The 21,551-nt window shown below is 43.8% G+C and overlaps 1 non-coding gene across 1 annotated transcript; it reads left to right on the top strand.

Annotated features, from left to right (window-relative positions):
• Nucleotides 1-15,613: 15,613 nt before the first annotated feature.
• Nucleotides 15,614-15,751, top strand: LOC119933766. Its single transcript, XR_005452639.1, has one exon. It is a non-coding gene; the product is annotated as a small nucleolar RNA SNORA7 (small nucleolar RNA).
• The last annotated feature ends 5,800 nt before the right edge of the window (nucleotides 15,752-21,551 follow it).

Below are 21,551 nucleotides of genomic sequence, written 5' to 3'. Positions count from 1 at the left end.
ATAGGAAATGACTCGACACCACTTACTAATAAGCACTTGGGAAATACAATAGAAGAATAAGACTTGGGACCTATCCACAAGGAGCTTCCACTCTAATGGGAAAGACCTATCTGGGAGTAGCCAGACAGAGAAATAACTATGCCTTAAATAGATCCATTCCCATCCCTGTCTTTGTTTGCATCCCGTCTCTTTATTTAGATTTTAAGGCCCCTTGGCGGGAACTCTGTATATTTATCCCTAATCTTGTTAGCTGAGATGGTAATTAAAACAGAGGGCTCATTACAAGTGTCTGGTTGGGACCTGCCTTGGAGTCACACAACAGTTTGGAGAGTTAAAAATCTCAGCCGGACATGGGCTCAAGGGTTAAGTTTGGTGAAGGAGCCTGGTTTGGGATGTTTCTTGCTTTCCTAACATACCTCAGAGAACGGGTGAGTTGATGAAACAAAAATTAGTAAACTGGCAAGCAGAAAGTAGAAGAGCCACCCGTTTCTTGAGATAATTTCCTTGTCACTGAGTGCTGCCAAGCAAGAGGACTAAGGAATCTCCAGACAAAAACTTGTCATGACTAAGTCATTTAATAACAATAAATAAGTGTGGTAGTTGATAAGCGCTTACCATGTGCCAGGCACTGTATTGAGCGCTGGGGCAGATACAAGCAAATCGGGTTGGAAGCAGTCCCTCTCCCACATGGGGCTCCCAGTCTCAATCCCCGTTTCACAGATGAGGTAGCCGAAGCACAGAGAAGTGAAGCGACTTGCTCAAGATCACGCAGTAAACAAGTAGCAGAACCGGGATTAGGACCCACAACCTTCAGATTCCCAGGCCTGTGCTCTATCCACTGTGCCATGCTGCTTTGAGTTTGCAGCTATGCACATTATCCCAGGAAATGACTAACTTTTCCACTTTCCAAACTCTAAATTGAGGTTGGCTGAAAAATAAAGTTTTTGTCACCTGCAAAACTGCATGATTCATCGTCATCATCATCATCATCATCAATGTATTTATTCACTGCAGGACTCCAAGGAGAAGAAAATGGTTTAAAGACCATTTTGGGACCTGGTTTGGGGTGGGAGTTTTGGGAAGTGACAGGTATGGGGTGGAAAGTATAGGACAAAACACTTGAAACAACTACAGCTATAGCAAGACAAATGATTTTAGCCCTCCAGGAGTTTATCTTCAAAGTTTTTGCTCATTGGCTGGAAGAATGGTCCCAAATCAATCGCTGAGGGCAGAGCATGGAAAATAATAATAGTAATTGTAGCATTCGTTATGTGCTTCCTGCGTCGCCCTGACTTGCTCCGTTTATTCATCCCTCCTCCCAGCCCCACAGCACTTATGTCCGTATCTGTCATTTTATTTATTTATATGAATGTCTGTCTCCCCCTCTAGACTGTAAGCTCGTGGTGAGCAGGAAACGTTCATGTTATATGGTTATAGCATATCCTCCCAAGCACTCAGTACAGTGCTCTGCACGTAGTAAGCTCTCAATAAACATGATTGACTATCTGCTAAGCGCTATACTGTGCCCTGGAGGGGATAGAAAATAATCAGGTCAGACATCATCCCTGTCCCACATGGGGCTGCCAGTCTTAGTAGAAGGGTGAACAGGTATTGAATTTCCCTTTTGTAAAGGAGAAAACTGAGGCACAGAGAAGTTGTGACTTGCCTAAGACGACATAGCAGGCAAGTAACAGGGATGAGATTGGAACCCAGGTCCTCTGGCTACCCAGCCTGTGCTCTTTTCGTTAGTCCATGCTGCTCCTCAAAATTAAATAATTTGGGAGCGAACAATAGAGGTAAAAGACAAGCTCCCTGTCTTCATGGAACTTTCCTTCTAGCAAAAGCAATCATTATTGCTATTGTTATTAATTATAATATTAATGCTAATATTTGTTGAGTGCTTACTATGTGCCAAGCACTGTGCTAAGCACTGGAACAGATACAATCCATCAGTGGTATTAATCGACTGCTTACTATGTGCACAGCACCGTACTAAGTGCTTGGGGTAGAGTTGGTGGACACATTCCCTACCCTCAAGGAGCTTCCAGTCTAGATCATATCAGCACTGATGAATAATAATAATGATGATTTTACTTGTTAAGCGCTTACTATGTGCCAGGCACTGTACTAAGCGCTGGAATGGATACAAGCAAACTGGGTTGTGCACAGTGCCTTGTCCCACGTGGGGCTCCGCAGTCTCATTCCCCATTTTGCAGATGAGGGAACTGAGGCCCAGAGAAGTGAAGTGACTTTCCCAAGGTCACACAGCAGACAAGTGGTGGAGCCAGGATGAGAACCCATGACCTTCCAACTACCGGACTCGTGCTCTATTCATTAGGCACACTGCTCACTTCAGCCCTCCTTTCTACAGTGCCCAAAGACTCCGAAGCACCAGCTAGTATTTGTTGACCTTGTTTTTTGACATCTAATGTTACAATACTATTAATCATACAGCTCCTGGATGAAATCTATCTTTGTTGGCAAAATGCCTCTCTCCTAACGTCATGGTACTTTTCTGAAATTGGATTAAAGCTGCTTCTTTGATGTAATAACTCCCGGGAAGGTAGGGGTGGCTCAAGTGCCCAGCTTATGAGCTGTCTTGATCACCTCTGCTGAGAGCTGAAAATTTTCATTTGCGTTCATTTTTAGCTCCGTCCACGAACCAGACTGCAGAGGGTAGGGATATCAAATTCAAAGCTCCAGCTGCAACAAAAGCTCCAGGCAGGTTTGCACAAAACCAAGGTAGATTCTTCAAATTCCTAATACTAATAACCCTGTTAATATAATTATATATTTGGGTCAGCTATTTCCATCTCCTGTCAACATTACTCTTTCCAGATAATAGAAACGACTTTCTGCTATTTCAGTCTAATGTTAAATCAGCCCCTGCCAGGAACCAAATCAAGACAAATTCACAGGATGTTTCTTTTAAAGGTCCAGGCCTAAAGGATTACAAAATAAAGAGCAGAGTCTGAACTGTTTGAAGCTCAGCTTTGGTAGGTACATAGAAGATCTGGGCTATGGAAGGTTCATTGAGGGCAGGCTTTGATAATCAATCCATGGCATTTATTGAACACTTACTAATAATTATAATAATAATTCTGGTATTTGTTAAGAGCTTACCGTTTGCCAGGCACTGTACTAAGCGCTGGGGTGGATACAAGCAAATCGATTTGGACACAGTCCCTGGCCCACATGGGCCAGGTCTTAATCCCCATTTTACAGCTGAGGTAACTGAGACCCAGAGGAGTAAAGTGACTATGTACAGAGCATTGTACTAAGGGCTTGGAAGAGTATAATACAGCAGAATTAATAGGAATGTTGCCTGCCTATAACAAGCTTACAGTCTGGAGGGGGAGACATACATTAATAAAAATAAATCATTTGTAATATATCATTTGAAGATATATACGACACAACCCTCATTTCCCTCTTTTATCCTGCCTCCTTCCCTTCTCATCTCTGTCTTCAAAGGGCAGCAGGGAGGCGGGGGTCTTGGAGCTTTGCATGAATGTCCCCTAGATTGTAAACTCTTTGAGAGCAAAGATCACGCCTACTTAACTCTACTGTACTCTCCCTAGGTCTTAATCCAGGGCTCTGTAGGTGCTCAATAATTACTACTGATTGGTTGATTGATTGATTCCAATCTGTCTCTAGCTATAACAGCTAGAAAATTCATTCATTCATTTATTTGATCGTATTATTGAGTGCTGACTGTGCGCAAAGGACTGCGCTAAGTGCTTGGAAAAGAATTACCTCCGCATGGGACTGCCCTGGGATGAATTTTCTTCCTCTCCTCTTACTCACTTTTGAAAAGTTACTCACTTTCTTACTTTCGAGGACAGGGTGAGAAGCAGCATGGCCTAGTGGATTGTGCACTGGCCTGGACATCGAAAAGACCTGTGTTCTAAATCTGACTCGGCCACTTGTCTGCTGTATGCCCTTGAGTAAGTCACTTTACTTCTCTGTGTCTGTTACCTCATCTGTAAAAAATGGGGATTAAGAGTGTGAGCTCCACGTGGGACATGGACTGTGTCCAATCTGATTACTTTGTATCTACCCCAGCGCTTAGAATAATGACTGGCGTATAGTAAACACTTAACAAATACCATAAAAAAAGAACACAGGAGCTCATCATGTGTGCAAAATGGATACAGTTCCTGCTTTGAACTCTACATATAGTGAATTCTAATGTGGCCTAGTGGAAAGAATGTGGGCCTGGGAGACAAGAGAAAGGAATTCTAATCTCATCTCTGCCACTAGCCTGCTGTATGACCTTAGTCAAGTCGTTTACCCTCTCTGGGCCTTTTTTCTCATCTAAAAAATAGGGATAAAGTGCTTGCTCTCCCTCTTTCTTAGACCGGGAGCCCCGTGTGGAACCAGGTCTGTATCTTATCCGATTATCTTCTACCTGACCTAGTTTTTTTGCATAGTGTTTGGCTCATAGCAAGGACTTAATAAACACCATCGTTAACTGAATTTCACTGTATAAAGCAAAAATCTCCCATGCTGGGATTCTAAGTGTGTCTTAAGCCAGGAATGCTGGCATTGATTTCTTGAAAGGGGAACAAAAGTCCACCCATGGCTAATCTAGCATCAACAGCAGACTGCTTTTCTTATGGCATTTGCTAAGTGCTCGTTATGTGCCAGGCACTGTACTAAGCACTGGGATAGATACAAGATCATCAGGTTGGATACAGTCCCTGTCCCATGTGGGGCTCATAGTCATAATCCCCATTTTACAGGTGAGGTAACTGAGGCACAGAGAAGTTAAGTGACATGCCCCAGGTCACCCAGCAGGCAAGTAGAAGAGCTGGGATTAGTACCCGGGTCCTTCTGATTCCCAGGCCTGTGCTCTTTCCAGCAGGCCATGCTGCTTCTCATAAGCTGCTTCTGAGGGTATTCCCAATTTTTCTTTTCCATCACTTATCTATGAATCAAATTTCCAAGGTATTTAAACGTGAGACTTGGGAATTGTGTTTAGAGTGGAATGATGCCCAAAGAGCAATGCCAACTACTGTGTATTTATCCCTAACCCTGTTAGCCGGGATTGTAATTAAAACAGAGGGCTCATTACCAACCTATGGTTATGCCTTGCTTCACATTACAGTTGGAAGGTTCAAGTCTTTTGGGTGGGTGAAGGACTCATGAGGAAAGCTTGACACCCGAAGAGACTTTTCTGAAAGCCACAGGGAGAAGCTCAAAATTAAAAAAAACCTAAGATTTCTCAACTCCTCTGAACCAGAAATATCAATAATAATTATACTAATAATGACATTTGTTAAGTGCTTACTATGTGCAAAGCATTGTTCTAAGGCCCACCCATGTTCCTGTCCCGGGAAATCATTTTCAGGTCCTCAGTGAGAAGTTTGCTGTGTGTAGGGAATGCATCTGTTATTGTTCTATCCAGCGCTTAGAACTGTGCTTCGCACATAGTAAGTGCTTAACAAATGCCATTATTATTATTATTTTACCCTTCCAAGTGCTTAGTACAGTATTTGGCAAATGGTAAGCACTCAATAAATATGATTGAATAATAATTAATAATAATACTGATGGTACAGAGAAGTAGCATGGCTCAGTGGAAAGAGCGCGGGCTTGGGAGTCAGAAGTCATGGGTTTGAGTTCCGACTCTGCCACTTATCAGCTGTGTGACCTTGGGTAAGTCACTTAACTTCCCTGTGACTCAGTTCCCTCATCTGTAAAATGGGGATTAAGACTGTGAGCCCCACGTGGGACAACCTGATCACCTTGTATCCCCCCCAGTGCTTAGAACAGTGCTTTGCACATAGTAAGCACTTAACAAATACCAGCATTATTTGTTGGCCCACGTCCTCCCCCGGGCCTGGAATGTCCTCCCTGTGCCCATCCGCCAAGCTAGCTCTCTTCCTCCCTTCAAGGCCCTACTGAGAGCTCACCTCCTCCAGAAGGCCTTCCCAGACTGAGCCCCCTCCTTCCTCTCCCCCTCCTCCCCCATCCATCCCCCCGCCTTATCTCCTTCCCTTCCCCACAGCACCTGTATATATGTATATATGTTTGTACATATTTGTTACTCTATTTATTTATTTATTTTACTTGTACATATCTATTCTATTTATTTTATTTTGTTAATATGTTTTGTTTTGTTCCCTGTCTCCCCCTTCTAGACTGTGAGCCCACTATTGGGTAGGGACCATCTCTACATGTTGCCAACTTGTACTTCACAAGCGCTTAGTACAGAGCTCTGCACACAGTAAATGCTCAATAAATACAATTGATTGATTGGTTGATTGACTGATCCCCTTTATTTTCATTAGCATACTCTTTCCCCTATGTAAATGAAGATCAGAAGAGCACACTGTGGTTTTCGCATCACAGTTTTCCAAGGGCTCATTCCAGGTGGGCTCATCCTCTGTGGACTCATCAGCATTCATTCGTTCATTCAGTCACATTTATTGAGTGCTTACTGTGTGCAGAGCACTGTACTAAGCGCTTGGGAAGTAAACATCGGCAACATTTAGAGACAGTCCCTACCCAAAAACGGCATCAGCAGCAGCATGCAGCATGCAGCAGCATGGCCTAGTGGATAGAGCCCAGGCCCGGGAGTCAGAAGGTTGTGGGTTCTAATCCTGGCTCTGCCACTTGTCTGCTGTGTGATCTTGGGCAAGTCTCTTCACTTCTCTGGGCTTTGGTCACCTCATCTGTGAAATGGGGACTGAGACTCTGAGCCCTACATGGGAAAGGGACTGTGTCCAACCCTACACTTAGTACAGTGCCTGACACATGGTAAGCGCTTAACAAATACCACAATTATTATTATTATCTTCCATGGGCTTGCTTTTCAAGAGCTTGGTCCCTGATAGTTAGGTTATACATCCGTGCTATAGACTGGCAGACCCAGCGAAACGGGAGCTCAGTGACTTAACTGCGGCCACACAACGGCCCATTGTAGCCACGGGACTCCATTTTCATCAAGACCCTGCCTCTCCTCCTTGCAAAAATAAACCTTTTTGACAGATGGCTATTTATGAGCTCACTACAGGTAGGGTCAGAGACATTAAAGGGTCTTAAAGCATTGCAGCTTAGTGGACATCGAAAGTCGGAGAAAAGTTTCCAACGGCCAAATTGGCTGAACAGCAAATAAGCACATGTTGATCCTGTAGGTCTGGGCTTAGGGGAAGTCCAGCCCTTTGGTTCTGATTTTCCTTTGCACCCATTTTGTCTCATCTCTCTCTTTTTGAGAAGCAGCATAGTTTAGTGGATAGAGCACGGGCCTAGGAGTCGGAAAGCCCTGGGTTCTAATCCCAGCTCTGCCACATACCCGCTGTGTGATCTTGGGCAAGTCACTTCACTCCTCTGGGCCTCAGTTACCTCAGATTCTATTTCCTAGATCTACCGGTGATTTGCTGGTTGGGTAACCCTGGCTCGTTGCCATTTTGTCTTTGTACCTCAGTTTCCTCCTATGTAAAATGGGGATAATTATAACTGTCCCCTGCCTCCCAAGGATGTTGTAAGGATTATAGAGATGATGATCTGAAAAGCACATGGAAAGAGGTGCTGTGTAAATAGAAGGTATTATTAACCCCACCCCACTGAATAATAGCCATGGTTTCAAATTATAGTTTCCAGGGGATCAGGTAGATGTAATGAATGCTTCATCCCATCTTTGTTGGCGGAGTCCACTGTGAGGTGGGTAAAGGGTTTGGAAATTACAAAACCCTGCAAACGAAGCCAAGAGAGTAGGTTTGCCTCACTGCTGCCCATGAATTTCAGGAGGAGATGATATGTAGTTGTTTGTACCCTCTAACTCTCAGCACTTACTTTCTTTCTTTTGCAACCAGCAGATAAGATGTCTAAATTCCCTCTCACTCTGTTCTTTCCTGCTCACTGGTGCTAGCGCAGGTATTGTTCACTTCTCCTTCCCTCTACTGTCTGTAAATTATTGCTCTTCCCCTCTAGATAGCAAGCTCATTGAGGGCAGGGACTGTGGCCACTAGCTCTGTTGCAATCTCCTAAATACTTAGTGCAGTAGGCGCTCAATGAATAATATTGATTGATTGATATGACTGATAATACCTTCCAATTAAACTGTTCTGATCCCTAATTTTTGATGGTTTTTCTACCTAGAACTGCAGAAGAATGCATAAATAGTTGTGGGCAGGGATTGTGTCAATTTATTCTTATATTGTACTCTTCCAAGAGCTTAGTTCAGTGCTCTGCACCCAGTAAGTGTCCAATAATACGACTGACTGAATGAATAAATAAATGTCTCATTTGGGTTTTCCCTGGAGAAACTAGTCAACTGGCAGGCTGCTGTGAGCAGCTGTTTGTGTTCACTTTGAATGCTTGGATTCCTGTGTTCAGTCAATCAATCAGTGACATTTATTGAACACTTACTGCATGCAGACCACTGTATTGAGCACTTGGGAGAGTACACTAGATAAGAGTTGGTAGACACAACCCCTGTCCACTATGAGCTTACAGTCAAGAGCTCTGGTAGGAGCTTGCTCAGAACCTGTAAGGTTTGGGTCCCAGTAGCATTCTGGGACTTGTAGTTCAGATGCCTCAGTCAGTCAATCAATCAATCAATCAATCAATCATTGGTATTTATTGGGGAAGCAGTGTGGCTCAGTGGAAAGACCATGGGCTTGGGAGTCAGAGGTTATAGGTTCTAATCCCAGCTCTGCCACTTGTCAGCTGTGTGACTTTGGGCAAGTAACTTAACTTCTCTGAGCCTCAGTTACCTCATCTGTAAAATGGGGATTAAGACTGTGAGCCCCATGTGGGACAACCTGATCACCCTGTATCCTCCCCAGCACTTAGAACAGTGCTTTGCACATAGTAAGTGCTTAACAAATGCCATCATTATTATTACTGTGGGCAGAGCACTGAACTAAGCACTTGGGAGAGTACACTACAATAGAGTTGGTAGACCTGATCCCTGCCCACAAGGATCTTACAATCTAGAGAGGGAGGTGGACATTAAAATAAATTGCAAATAGGAGGAATGGCAGAGGATACAGATATGGAAATAGGTGCCATGCGGTTGCTGATGGCGCGAATAGCAAGTGCTTAAAGGGCACAACACAGGAGGAAGGGCAAATTGGAGAAATGAGAGTCTAGTTAGGAGGGCTGAGAGGATTTAACTCCCAGAACCTTCCTCTCTCATAATTCAGGTGGATATTTGCCTGATTTTATACGAGACTCTCTCATTTTCAGCTTGTCGGCTACCTGCCTGGTGCGGATATGGCACTGGACACCTTTATGTCTGCTATTTTTATTACTCTAGATGCTAAGCTCATTGTAGGCAGGTAATGTGTCTGCTTATTTTTGTATTTTACTCTTCCAAGTGCTTAGTACAGTGACCTGCACACAGTAAATGCTCAATAAATGTGATTGAATGAATATTGAACATCCAGCCTTCTGACATCTTGGCTTCTGCCGCTAAGTCCCATGGTTTCTAAGCTACGTACTAGATGAAGGGCCCTGGGAGGGGAATGCCCCACAGTTCTGGAGCAAGGTGGGGTCCGGGGACCACCTTAATTATTAATCATTATTATGGTATTTGTTAAGTGCTTACTATGTTTGAGGCACTGTACTAAGCACTGGAGTGGATACAAGCAAATTGGGTTGAACACAGACCCTGTCCCCATCCCATGTGGGGCTCACAGTCTTAATCCCCATTTTACAGATGAGGTAACTGAGGCCCAGAGAAGTGGGACAACCTGATCACCTTGTAACCTCCCCAGCGCTTAGGACAGTGCTTTGCACATAGTAAGTGCTTAATAAATGCCATTATGTATAATGGCATATGTATAATGTATAAATTTATGTATAAATGCCATTTGTATGTATATATGTTTGTATGTATTACTCTATTTTACTTGTACATATTTATTCTATTTATTTTATTCTGTTAATATGTTTTGTTTTGTTCTCTGTCTCCCCCTTCTAGACTGTGAGCCCACTGTTGTGTAGGGACCATCTCTATATGTTGCCAAATTGTACTTCCCAAGCGCTTAGTACAGTGCTCTGCACACAGTAAGCGCTCAATAAATACGATTGAATGAATGAATGAATGGTGACTTGTCTAAGGTCACACAGCTGATAAAGGGGCAGAGCCGGAATTAACTCTAACTCTGTAAGTTCTTCAAACTTCCACAGAGGACCCTTTTGTGCGGGACCTAACACAGTACAGTGCTCTGCACACAGTAAGTGCTTAATAAATATGATTGCATGAAATGAATGAAATAATTACATTCCTAACATTTTGCAATGTTCTGGGCATGTCACAGGGCCGGCAAAGAAGCATCTGGGTTTCTTCAGCCTGACTGCTCCCAAGAGAGAAGAGGAAAGTGCAGGCTTGAACTGTCATCTGAGGTCCCTGTTAATTAATTCTAGTACTTATTATGCACTTGTTATGTGCCAAGCACTGTGCTAGGCACTAGGGGTAGGAGCGAGGCACTAGGGGTAGGTGCCAGGCAATAAGGTCCACCCAGTGATTTGCTAAATTGGTTTTGTGAACTTCTACATAGAACCTTAGGGAAGCATGGCTCAGTGGAAAGAGCATGAGCTTGGGAGTCCCAGCTCCACCACTTGTCGGCTGTGTGACTTTGGGCAAGTCACTTAACTTCTCTGTGCCTCAGTTACCTCATCTGGAAAATGGGGATTAAGACTGTGAGCCCCCCGTGGGACAACCTGATCACCTTGTATCCCCCCAGCGCTTAGAACAGTGCTTTGTACATAGTAAGTGCTGAACAAATACCAAAAAAAGAGAGAATGTGGCAAAGACAAAGGCAGCGTGAAAATCACAATCAATCAATCAATCGTATTTATTGAGCGCTTACTGTGTGCAGAGCACTGTACTAAGCGCTTGGGAAGTACAAGCTGGCAACATATAGAGACAGTCCCTACCCATCAGTGGGCTCACAGTCTAGAAGAAAAGCAGAGTTAATTTGCCTAAGCCCATTGGGAACCTAAACCCCTTCCCCTCTCCTTCTGCCTCTGCCCGCATTTGCCTCCCAAATGCCAACCTATAACCTCCTTTCCTCCAGGGATTTCTTCAGCACCTAAAGACGCTACCCGCCAGGAGAGAAGGGAATAGGGAATGTGTCTACCAACTCTGTTGCATTTTACTCTCCCAAGCACTTAGTACAGTGCTCTGCATACAGCAAGTGCTTAATAAATACCATAGATTGACTAGAGAGAGTGGGCTGGGTAGTGAACTGGGAAACATTGACTTAATTAGTGACTTTCATTGAGTGCTTACTGTGTGCAGAGCACTGTACTGAACGCTTGGGAGAGGACAATATAGAAGAGTTGGTAGACGTGTTCCCTGCCTACAAGGAGCTTACAGTCTAGAGGGAGAGTATGGAGAGTGCTAGGCATTCTGCATCTAATCCATGGGGCAACTTGGGGCCATTTTAGAGATTTTTATTATGGCATTGTTAGACACTTTGTGCCAGGCACTACACTAAGCACCAGGGTAGATACAAGCCGCTTGTTTGCTCTTGGCAGTTCCTGGGAGAAATAATGATTGAAAATGATTGAAAACCTTTCATCCAATAGTATTTATTGAGCACCTACTGGGAAAAGGGAGTAGTAAGAGTAAATGGCACCGTCCTTGACCTCAAGAAGTTAACCATCTTATGAGACAAGGAGGTTGAAGAAAAAGCAGCACCAGGAATCCCATGGAACAAATATGACCGTTTTTGTGTGTGCACTGTTAGGTTGTGACTCTGGGTCCCATGTTGGCCTTTTTTCTTTTTTTTAAAGTGATATTTGTTAAGTGCTTACTCTGTGCCAGCCACTGTACTAAGGTCTGGGGTAGGGACAAGCAAATCAGGTTAAACACAGTCCGCGTCCCACGTGAGGCTGACAGTCTTAAGCCCCATTTTACAGAGGAGGTAGCTGAGGCCCAGAAAAGTGAAGTGACTTGCCCAAGGTCACACAACAGATAAGTGGTGGAGCCAGGATTAGAACCCTGGCCCCCTGGCTGTCAGGTCCAGGAACCTTTCACAATGTCATGCTGCTTCTCCAGTTGTCCTGCTGACACACTCTGTTCCCCTGGATTTTATCAAAACATATCGCTACCCTTCGGCCTCCTCTACAAGCCACAGAAAACTTGGACCAACATTTGGAAACACATGTGCTACTTGCTCTAACCAGTCGTAGGAGGATTAATAACATACACAAAAGGAGAGGTACTTAAAACCTTAGAATATCAGAATCTAAACGACCTTTGTCATCCAAATTATTTGCAGATCAAAGGAGTCCAAACCCATTTCGCACACCAAATGCCTTTTAATAAGTACCTGCTTCAAGAATGTTCTTAAAACATTCCAGAATTGTGTTGAACAATTGCTTTCTTGAGTCATTTGACTTTAAAATTGATCTTCAGCTCTGAGAGGCCCCTGTTCTGATATGGAGGAAGGCAGTTCTATGTCGGAACAGCAAGGATTGAGGGTTTAGCAGAGTGGAGTTTTCACTTGAGTGGGAGAGAGGTGTTGAGTGGGGGAACAGAACTGAGTGACTAACAGAGGCCGCTAGCTGAAAAACCACCAAAACAATGAATTTAGTAGCTGAATTGGCAGTGCGCAGGTTCCTGTATTAATGCTTCCAGAGGGTCAGAGAAGGAAGCAGAGATGCTGTCCTTTGGAGTCAGGGAGTGGTCGGAAACAAAAGACCCCATTCTCATTCACCTCCAACCTGGGTCTCAGTCTCCAGGGCTTCAAAGGGAACTAGCATATGTACATGAAAAACCTGCAGGGCTGGGAAGGACTCTAAGGGAATCTAAATGGGTGAATTTCTCTTACAGCTGGCCAGCTTCCTGAGCTAAGGAGTTTTATCTCAATGTTTTATCTAGGTGTTTGCTAGAAACTGTCAACTAGGGCCTGATGAGCAGGAGGTAATAGATGAGGCCTAGTCACTAGTCTAGGAGGAGAGTGTCCAGGTTTCTACCATGTTTCTACCATGTTTCTTAGAGAAGCAGCATGGCTCAGTGGAAAGAGCCTGGGCTTTGGAGTCAGAGGACATGGGTTCGAATCCCGGCTCCTCCACATGTCTGTTGTGTGACATTGGGCAAGTCACTTAACTTCTCTAGGCCTCAGTTACCGCATCTGTAAAATGGGGATTAAGACTGTGAGCCCCCCGTGGGACAACCTGATCACCTTGTAACCTCCCCAGCACTTAGAACAGTGCTTTGCACATAGTAAGCACTTAATAAATGCCATTATAATAATAATAATAATTATTATTATTATCAGGAGATGATGGAGGCCCTGAAGAAGGGTGTCAATGGGAAATGAAATGACTACTGAAGGCAATCTGCATTCATTCATTCGATGGCATTTGAATGGCGCTCTCCTCGGAAACCCCCAGTAATCTATTCTTATCGAGTCAAAACTTGACAGTTGGTTTAGTAAAGCAGTGTGGTCTAGTGGTTAGAGCGTGGGCCTAAGAATCAGAAGGACTTATATTCTAATCCCAGCTGCTGTGTGACCTTTATTCATTCAGTCATTCAATCGTATTTATTAAGTGCTTACTGTGTGCAGTGCACTCTACTAAGTGCTTGGAAAGTACAATTCAGCAACAAATAGAGAAAATCCCTACCCAACAACGGGCTCACAGTCTAGAAGGGCGGAGACAGACAACAAAACCAAAAAAACCAAGTAGACAGGCATCAATAGCATCGATATAAATAAATAGAATTATAGATATAGGCACATCATTAATAAAATAGAATAATAAATATGTACATATATACACAAGTGCTGTGGGGCGGCGGGGGTAGAACAGAGGGAGGGAGTCGGGGCGATGGGGAGGGAAGGAGGAAGAGAGGAAAAGGGGGGCTCAGTCTGGGAAGGCTTCCCGGAGGAGGTGAGCTTTCAGTAGGGCTTTGAAGGGGGGAAGTCACTTAATTTCTCTGGGCCTCAGTTATCTCATCTGAAAACTGGGGATTAAGACTGTAAACCTCACAGGGGACATGGACTGTGTCCAACCTGATTAGCTTGTATGCACCCCAGTGATTAGTAGTGCTTGGTACAGTGCCTGGGGCATAGAATCACTTAACAAATACCATGAAAAAAAGGCATTCACTTCTCTCTAGACTGTAAGCTCACTGTGGACAAGGAACTTGTCTACCAATTCTGTTATAGTGTACTCTCCCAAGCACTTGGTACAGTGCTCTACATACTCATTTACGCTTTAACTGTGAGCCCCACTGGAAGCTCCACGTGGGACAGAGACAGTGTCTGACTTGACTATCTTGTATCTTCCCTGGAGCTTAGTAATAATAGTAATAATGGCATTTATTAAGTGCTTACTATGTGCAAAGCACTGTTCTAAGCACTGGGGAGGTTACAAGGTGAGCAGGTTGTCCCACGGGGGGCTCACCATCTTAATCCCATTTTACAGATGAGGTAACTGAGGCCCAGAGAAGTTGTGACTTGCCCAAAGTCACACAGCTGACAGTTGGCACAGCCGGCATTTGAACCCATAACCTCTGACTCCAAAGCCCATGTTCTTTCCACTGATCCACGCTGCTTGCTTGGCACATATTAAACACTTAACAAATACCACAGTTACTATTACTAAGGTCCCTGGCCCTTAGGGATCTCTCATTTAGCCTTTGTTGTGTTTTCCACACAGTAAGTGTTCAATAAGTGCATTTGATTGGTTGATGGGTGGATTGATTTTGTTCCTGCTTGTTTTCACTCTCCTCTCCCATTACATCTCATTTTACTGTCTTCATTCCCCTTAATCCAACTATTCCCTGAGACTCTTTCTTACTTCTCCTCACTGCAGCCTATTGTTCAGGCCGTTACCCCTACTTGGAACTTCCTCTTCAAAGTCCTTCTGATATCATGTCTGCTCTAGGAAACCTTCCCTGAATAATTTCTAAACTCTCTGCTTTATATTCCCCACCTCCTAAATCAGAGCATTCTTGCCGGGTAAGAACTCACAGCCCTCTTTAGCGCTTTTGTCCATAATATACTCTATTACCTCCTCCTATCTGTATTATATTTTAGTGTCCCCCCTTAGAGAGTAAATTCTCTGAGAGCAGGTTTTCTGCCTACCAATTTTATTATACTCTCCTCCAGCACCTAGTATAGTGCTCTACACAGGTTGGACATACAGTAGATATTATTGATTGAACAATTGATATTTATTGAATGCCTACCAGGTGCAAAACACTGTACAAGTATTGGAGAATCAATCCGTTGATCAATCATATTTATTGAGCTTATACTGTGTGGAGACTGTGAGCCCACTGTTGGGTAGGGACTGTCTCTACATGTTGCCAACTTGCACTTCCCAAGCGCTTAATACAGTGCTCTGCACACAGTAAGTGCTCAATAAATACGATTGATTGATTGATTGATTGATTGTGGAGAAGAATACGGTAAAGGCTAAATGATTCAAGGGGAAGCAACTTTGTGGAAAGTGCACCTGGTTTCTAACTGTGGAAAGTGCATCCACCACTTCCCTGCAAGATATTTAAGTTCTCTGGGCCTTAGTTTCCTCATCTCTAAAACGTGGTTTAAATACCTGTTCATCTTCCCCCTTAGAATGTGTACCCCACATGGGGCAGAGACTGTTCCTGACCTGATTATCTTGTATCTAGCCTAGCCCTCCCCTTTCAGGATGGCACCTGGAGAGTTTCCAGTACTCTACCAGTCTCAGCTATGGGAGGGAGAGTCAAGCCGAGGCCTACCCATTCCATTCCTAGCTTGGGTAGTGGCTAGCAAGTGGAAGGCAATCTGCTACAAGTCAAAACCCACCTGTGCTGGGCAGCAGCTGTATGGGAGAGTCGAGAGTGGAGATTCAAGTTTACTGTGCGGAAGGCTATGGTAAACTACTTCCATATTTTTTACTAAGAAAACTCCATCATCATCATCATCATCAATCGTATTTATTGAGCGCTTACTATGTGCAGAGCACTGTACTAAGCACTTGGGAAGTACAAATTGGCAACATATAGAGACAGTCCCTATCCAACAGTGGGCTCACAGTCTAAAAGGGGGAGACAGAGAACAAAACCAAACATATTAACAAAATAAAATAAATAGAATAGATATGTACAAGTAAAATAAATAAATAAATAAATAGAGTAATAACTATGTACAAACATATATACATATATACAGGTGCTGTGGGGAAGGGAAGGAGGTACCAGAACGATTGCAGATGGAGAGTGGTTCGTTCTGAGAGAGATGTGTCTATGGAGTCTCAATGGGTTGGAGACAACTTGACAGCATAAGTCAAGACCCTAGCTCAAACAGTACAGGCATTGTGGATAGAGCACGGGCCTGGGAGTGAGAAGGTCATGAGTTCTAATCCCGGTTCCACCACTTGTCTGCTCTGTGACCTTGGGCAAGTCGCTTCACTTCTCTGAGCCTCAGTTACCTCATCTGTAAAATGGGGATTAAGACTATGATCCTTCAGAGGGACAGGGACTGTGTCCAACCCGATTTGCTTATATCCACCCCAGTGCTTAGTACAGTGCTTGGCACATAGTAAGTGCTTAACAAATACCACAATTAATATTATTATTATTATTACAGTGCTTGGCTTATAGTAAACACTGGCCCTCAGGGGGCCCTCATTCTAAATAAGAAAAGGTGGGATTGGGGAGAAGCCTGGGGAGTGGTGAGAATCCCACCAAAGGAATGTGGGAAGTGAGGCAAAGGCCATCTTTACCATGTTCCTGAGTTTGCCTCCACCCGTCCTGCTGGCCAGGGTGCATGAGAGATTGGAAAGGGCTACAGGAGTGCCTTTTGATGTCAGCAGTCGCTCTCCTCCCCTCCATGAATTATTCCTTTTCCCTCCCTCCTCGCACTCCCCACTCAGGAGCTGCGCCTTCAGCATGCCAGAGATTGAGATACTAAAAAAAACACACACAAAAAAAACCTGGCATAGAAATTGGGCAGTTTCCAGCAGCTGCAATAATGCTATTATTAATAATAATGATAATAATAATGGTGTTTATTAAGGGTGTCCTAGGCATCAAGAACTGTGCTGAGTGCTGGGGTTGCTACAAGATAATCAGAGGAGACGCAGGGAAGGAGGGAGGGAGGGAGGTTGAGCAGGTTTCTTATCCCCATTTTACAAATGAGGAAACTCATTCATTCATTGATCCAATTGTACTTATTGAGTGCTTGCTTTGTGCAGAGCACTGTAGTAAGTGTTTGAGAGAGTATAATATAAAAATAAACAGACATATTCCCTGCCCACAAAGAGTTTATAGTCTAGAGATGAGCTTATAGTTTAGAAACTGAGGCATAGACTAGAACCCAGATCGCTTGAGTCCCACGCTCATATTCTGTCCCCTAGGCCACACTGCCATCAATGGGGTATCTAGACCCACCCTAGAAGTAGGAAGAAACTGAAGATAGAAGACAGACAACTCCAAAATCAGAGGTGGTTATTCTACCAGAGTTTACCAGCCTAAGAATGAATGAATGAATAATAATAATAATAATAATGATGGCATTTGTTAAGCGGCATACAACCCCAGAGGGAAAAAGAAGAAAAGAATTAGCCAGCATTTGCAAGGTGGTGATTTCCAGCTATAGACTCAAGCTCAAAAAATGAAAGCTTTTGAGTTACAAGAATAAATCAATCATATTTATTGAATGCTTACCATGTGCAAATCCCTGTGCCAAGCGCTTAGAAGAGTACAATTTAGCAGAGTTGGTAGATATAGTTTCTGCCCACAAGAAGTTTGCAGTCTAGAAGGGGAGATATACATTAACATAAATAAATAAAGTACAGATCTGTACATAAGTGCTGTGGGGCTGAGGGAGGGGTGAACAAAGAATGTAAATCCAAGTGTAATTCGAATCCAGGAAAGAAGTGAGGGGATTCCGGTAAAGTAGGAATCATGAAAGGGGTGGTATGAGCACCACCAGTTACCTGCCTTGTGACATTGGGCAAGTCACAACTCAGTTTCCTCATCTGTAAAATGGGTATTCAATACCTGTCCTCCCTCCTACTTAGACCTTGAGCCCCATGTGGGATAGGGAGTGTGTATAATCTGATTATCTTTACCTACCCAATACTTAAAACAGTGCTTAGCACATAGTAAGCACTTAGCAGATATAAAACAATTAGCATGACCAGGATGTAAAAGGAACAAGAGAAGCAACAAGTGACATTAAAGAATTGAGTGTGGCCTAAATCAAAATACTAACATTTATAAGATGGACTGCCAAAAAGATCATAGAATGGCAAAGAGAGATCATTATTTTCTTTTAAATGTATCTATCCCAATGCTTGGGCATAGAGTAAATGCTTAGTAAATATTATTATTGTAAGAGCTAAGGAAAGAAGTATTGCTCTTGACTCTGGCCATTAGATTTGGCCCCTTTAATACAAGCTGGCCTATGACCAAACCCATTTTCAGTGACCAGCCGCAGGGATAGCCAGTTGTTCCCCCCCCCACACACACACACCTGGCATCCAGCCCCTGGGGGGGTCCTGTCTGTGAGTCCTGAGTCCATCTGGACTCAAGGAGAAGCAGCGTGGCCCAGTGGAAAGAGCCCGGGCTTTGGAGTCAGAGGTCATGGGTTCAAATCCCGGCTCCGCCAATTGCCAGCTGTGTGACTTTGGGCAAGTCACTTCACTTCTCTGAGAAGCAGCATGGCTTAATGGAAAGAGCACAGGCTTTGGAGTCAGAGGTCATGGGTTCAAATCCCGGCTCCGCCAATTGTCAGCTGTGTGACTTTGGGCAAGTCACTTCACTTCTCTGGGCCTCAGTTACCTCATCTGTAAAATGGGGATGAGGACTGTGAGCCCCATGTGGGACAACCTAATCACCTTCTATCCCCCCAGCGCTTAGAACAGTGCTTCGTACATAGTAAGGGCTTAACAAATACCACCATTATTATTATTATTATTATGGCCCATGGGGATGGGTCTTGCTTGGCCATGCAGCCCCCTTGGCCTGGTGATTGTCTATTCTGTAATGGGTGTTAGTGTTGCTTTGTATGGGTTCTCTGAGCAGTGAAGAGATTTCCTCAGAATCTTCCACTTTGCTCGGAGCTTTCCCTTACAATACTTATTATCATATTACATCACTGTGACTGCTATCAAACTGTCCCATCACAACATTGGACCAGTTGGAGGAAAGTAAAGGAACTCACCTAATCCTTCCATACAAAGCTGTCCACACCCAACAAGATCAGACCCATAGGAAATTAGGTCAGGCTTAAAATTATGTTCATTTACTTTTACTACATTCTCTTCCCTGAAAGTTTAATTTTATTTGTTCTAATTCCACTGCTGGGGAAGATTTCTATAAGGGTCTTTGCCCCCTTCCCCCCTCCCCCTTAGTTAGAGTGTAAGTGCCTTATGGGCAGGGAATGTTGCCTTGGGTTTATCATACTTTCTCAAGTACTTAAAACAGTGCTTTGCTTTTGGAAGGTGCTCAATTGCCACTATTGATGGTAGTATTGAAGGTAGTTCCCTGCCTCCCTCTTTCGCAGCATCTCCCTCCTGTTTCTCTTCTTCACACCCCTAAGGCCTGGAGTTGGAAACCATGCCAAAGATATTTAAAAGGAAACAATAGAAGTTATGTCTTATATCATTAATTTAATGTCCAGCAGCGTGGCTCAGTGGAAAGAGCACGGGCTTTGGAGTCAGAGGTCGTGGGTTCAAATCCCGGCTCTGCCACTTGTCAGCTGTGCGACTTTGGGCAACCACTTAACTTCTCTGGGCCTCAGTTCCCTCATCTGTAAAATGGGGATGAAGACTGTGAGTCCCACGTGGGACCTGATTACCTTGTAACTACCCCAGCGCTTAGAACAGTGCTCTGCACATAGTAAGCGCTTAACAAATACCAACCTTATTATTATTATTATTATTCTTTTCCCCCTCCTAATGCTTCCCACTTTCAAATACCTCCAAAAGCTGCGTGGCCTAGTGGGCAGAGCATGGGCCTGGGAATCGGAGGACTTGGGTTCTAATCCTGATCCACCTATTGCATGGTGGATGAGGATTAGAACCCAGGACAAGTCACTTAACTGCTCTGTGCCTCAGTTTCATCTTCTGTAAAATGGGATTCCCCCTACTAATTAGACTATGAGCCCCATGTGGGACAGGTACTGTGTTGTCCAACCTGATTAAATGTATCAACTCCAGTGCTTAGAACAATGCTTGACACACAGTAAGCACTTAACAATCAAGCACTTAGTACAGTGCTCTGCACACGATAAGTGCTCAATAAATATGATTGAATGAATGAACAAATACCATAAAAAATAATGATTTGCTCTGCTCCGAAAAGTTATCTGCCACACTGTGCCCAGCAGCAAGAATTCGGGCATCACTACCAAGCTGCAAATGCACCAGGGAAAATTTGGCAGAGGGAAAACAGGAAGCCCCAGAGGTCCAACCACTGATTTAGAGGCCCCAAACAATTAATAACATTGTTAGATAAAATGTCGCTCCAGGGCCCCAGACAATCAAGCTATTTCTCCTGGCAGCAAGGTGAGGGGAGGAATTTAGTGGGTGAGTATAGCTGGAAGAGGAAGAAATGGCTAGAAAGGAGGATTGAAGGGTAAGCAAAATTCATAACTATCATTTTTTTCTTCACCATCATGACAGCATTCATTGAGTGCCTATTGTGCAAGTTGCCTGGGAAACATACTACAGGGGTAAAAGATTTGATTCCTGCCCTTGAGGAGTTATTCATCTAGTGGGGAGGCAGAGACAAGTAGACAGAAATTGCTAAATACACAATGGCTAGGAGAGTAAGAGAAAAGATACAAATGACAAAAAAGTAATGCAATAAATAGGAAATAAACAGAAACTCACTTACTAAAGTGCTAAAGTGGCTGATAGGATGGCATGTCCAAGGTGGTGGGGGATAAAATCGGGACTGTCTTTTGGAGGAAGGGTGTAATTTCTCTCAACTTTCAATTAATCAAGCGGTCAATAGTATTTATTGAATGCCTACTGTGGGAGAGCACTGCACTAGGCTCTTGGAAGACTATCAATAGAGCCAGAAGACCCAGCCCTGCCCTCAAGGAGCTGACAGGGTAGTAAAGATTTTAACTACTTAGTAACCATCACATTCCATGAAGCTCATGGGGAGGAGGATGACAAAAAGTTTAAATCCAAGCCAATCAGCCCTTGACTACAAAACCACCTCTCTCTCCCCCCCCCCCACCCTTTCCCCTCTCTCCCTCTCTAATTCGCAAAACTCTAAGGTATCATTATAATTTAAAATACACGGGAGTGTCGACCACTTGTTGGAACTCTTTGGAATTCAGATTGAGGGACATCCTTTCCATTTCATAGTTCCATTTACAGAGAGGCCACCACTAGAAATAGACTGTGGCCCCACTCCTATCTTCATTGTACTCTACCCAGCACTTAGAACAGTGCTTTGCACATAGTAAGCACTTAACAAATGCCATCACTATTATTATTATTACCCAGACTGTTCTCTCACTCTTCCACAAAGTGTTGATGCTGAGGCCATACTAGAGTTCGACTGATTGATTACAGGTGAGCGATGGCGGATGGTAAACTCCACTAGACTGTAAGATCCTTGTGGGCAGGGATCA

The sequence above is a fragment of the Tachyglossus aculeatus genome, chromosome 10 (assembly GCF_015852505.1).
Source record: "Tachyglossus aculeatus isolate mTacAcu1 chromosome 10, mTacAcu1.pri, whole genome shotgun sequence".
Classification (NCBI taxonomy): domain Eukaryota; kingdom Metazoa; phylum Chordata; class Mammalia; order Monotremata; family Tachyglossidae; genus Tachyglossus; species Tachyglossus aculeatus.
The sequence above is the reverse complement of the archived record's forward strand: the minus strand, read 5'-3'. Positions and strand labels throughout refer to the sequence as shown.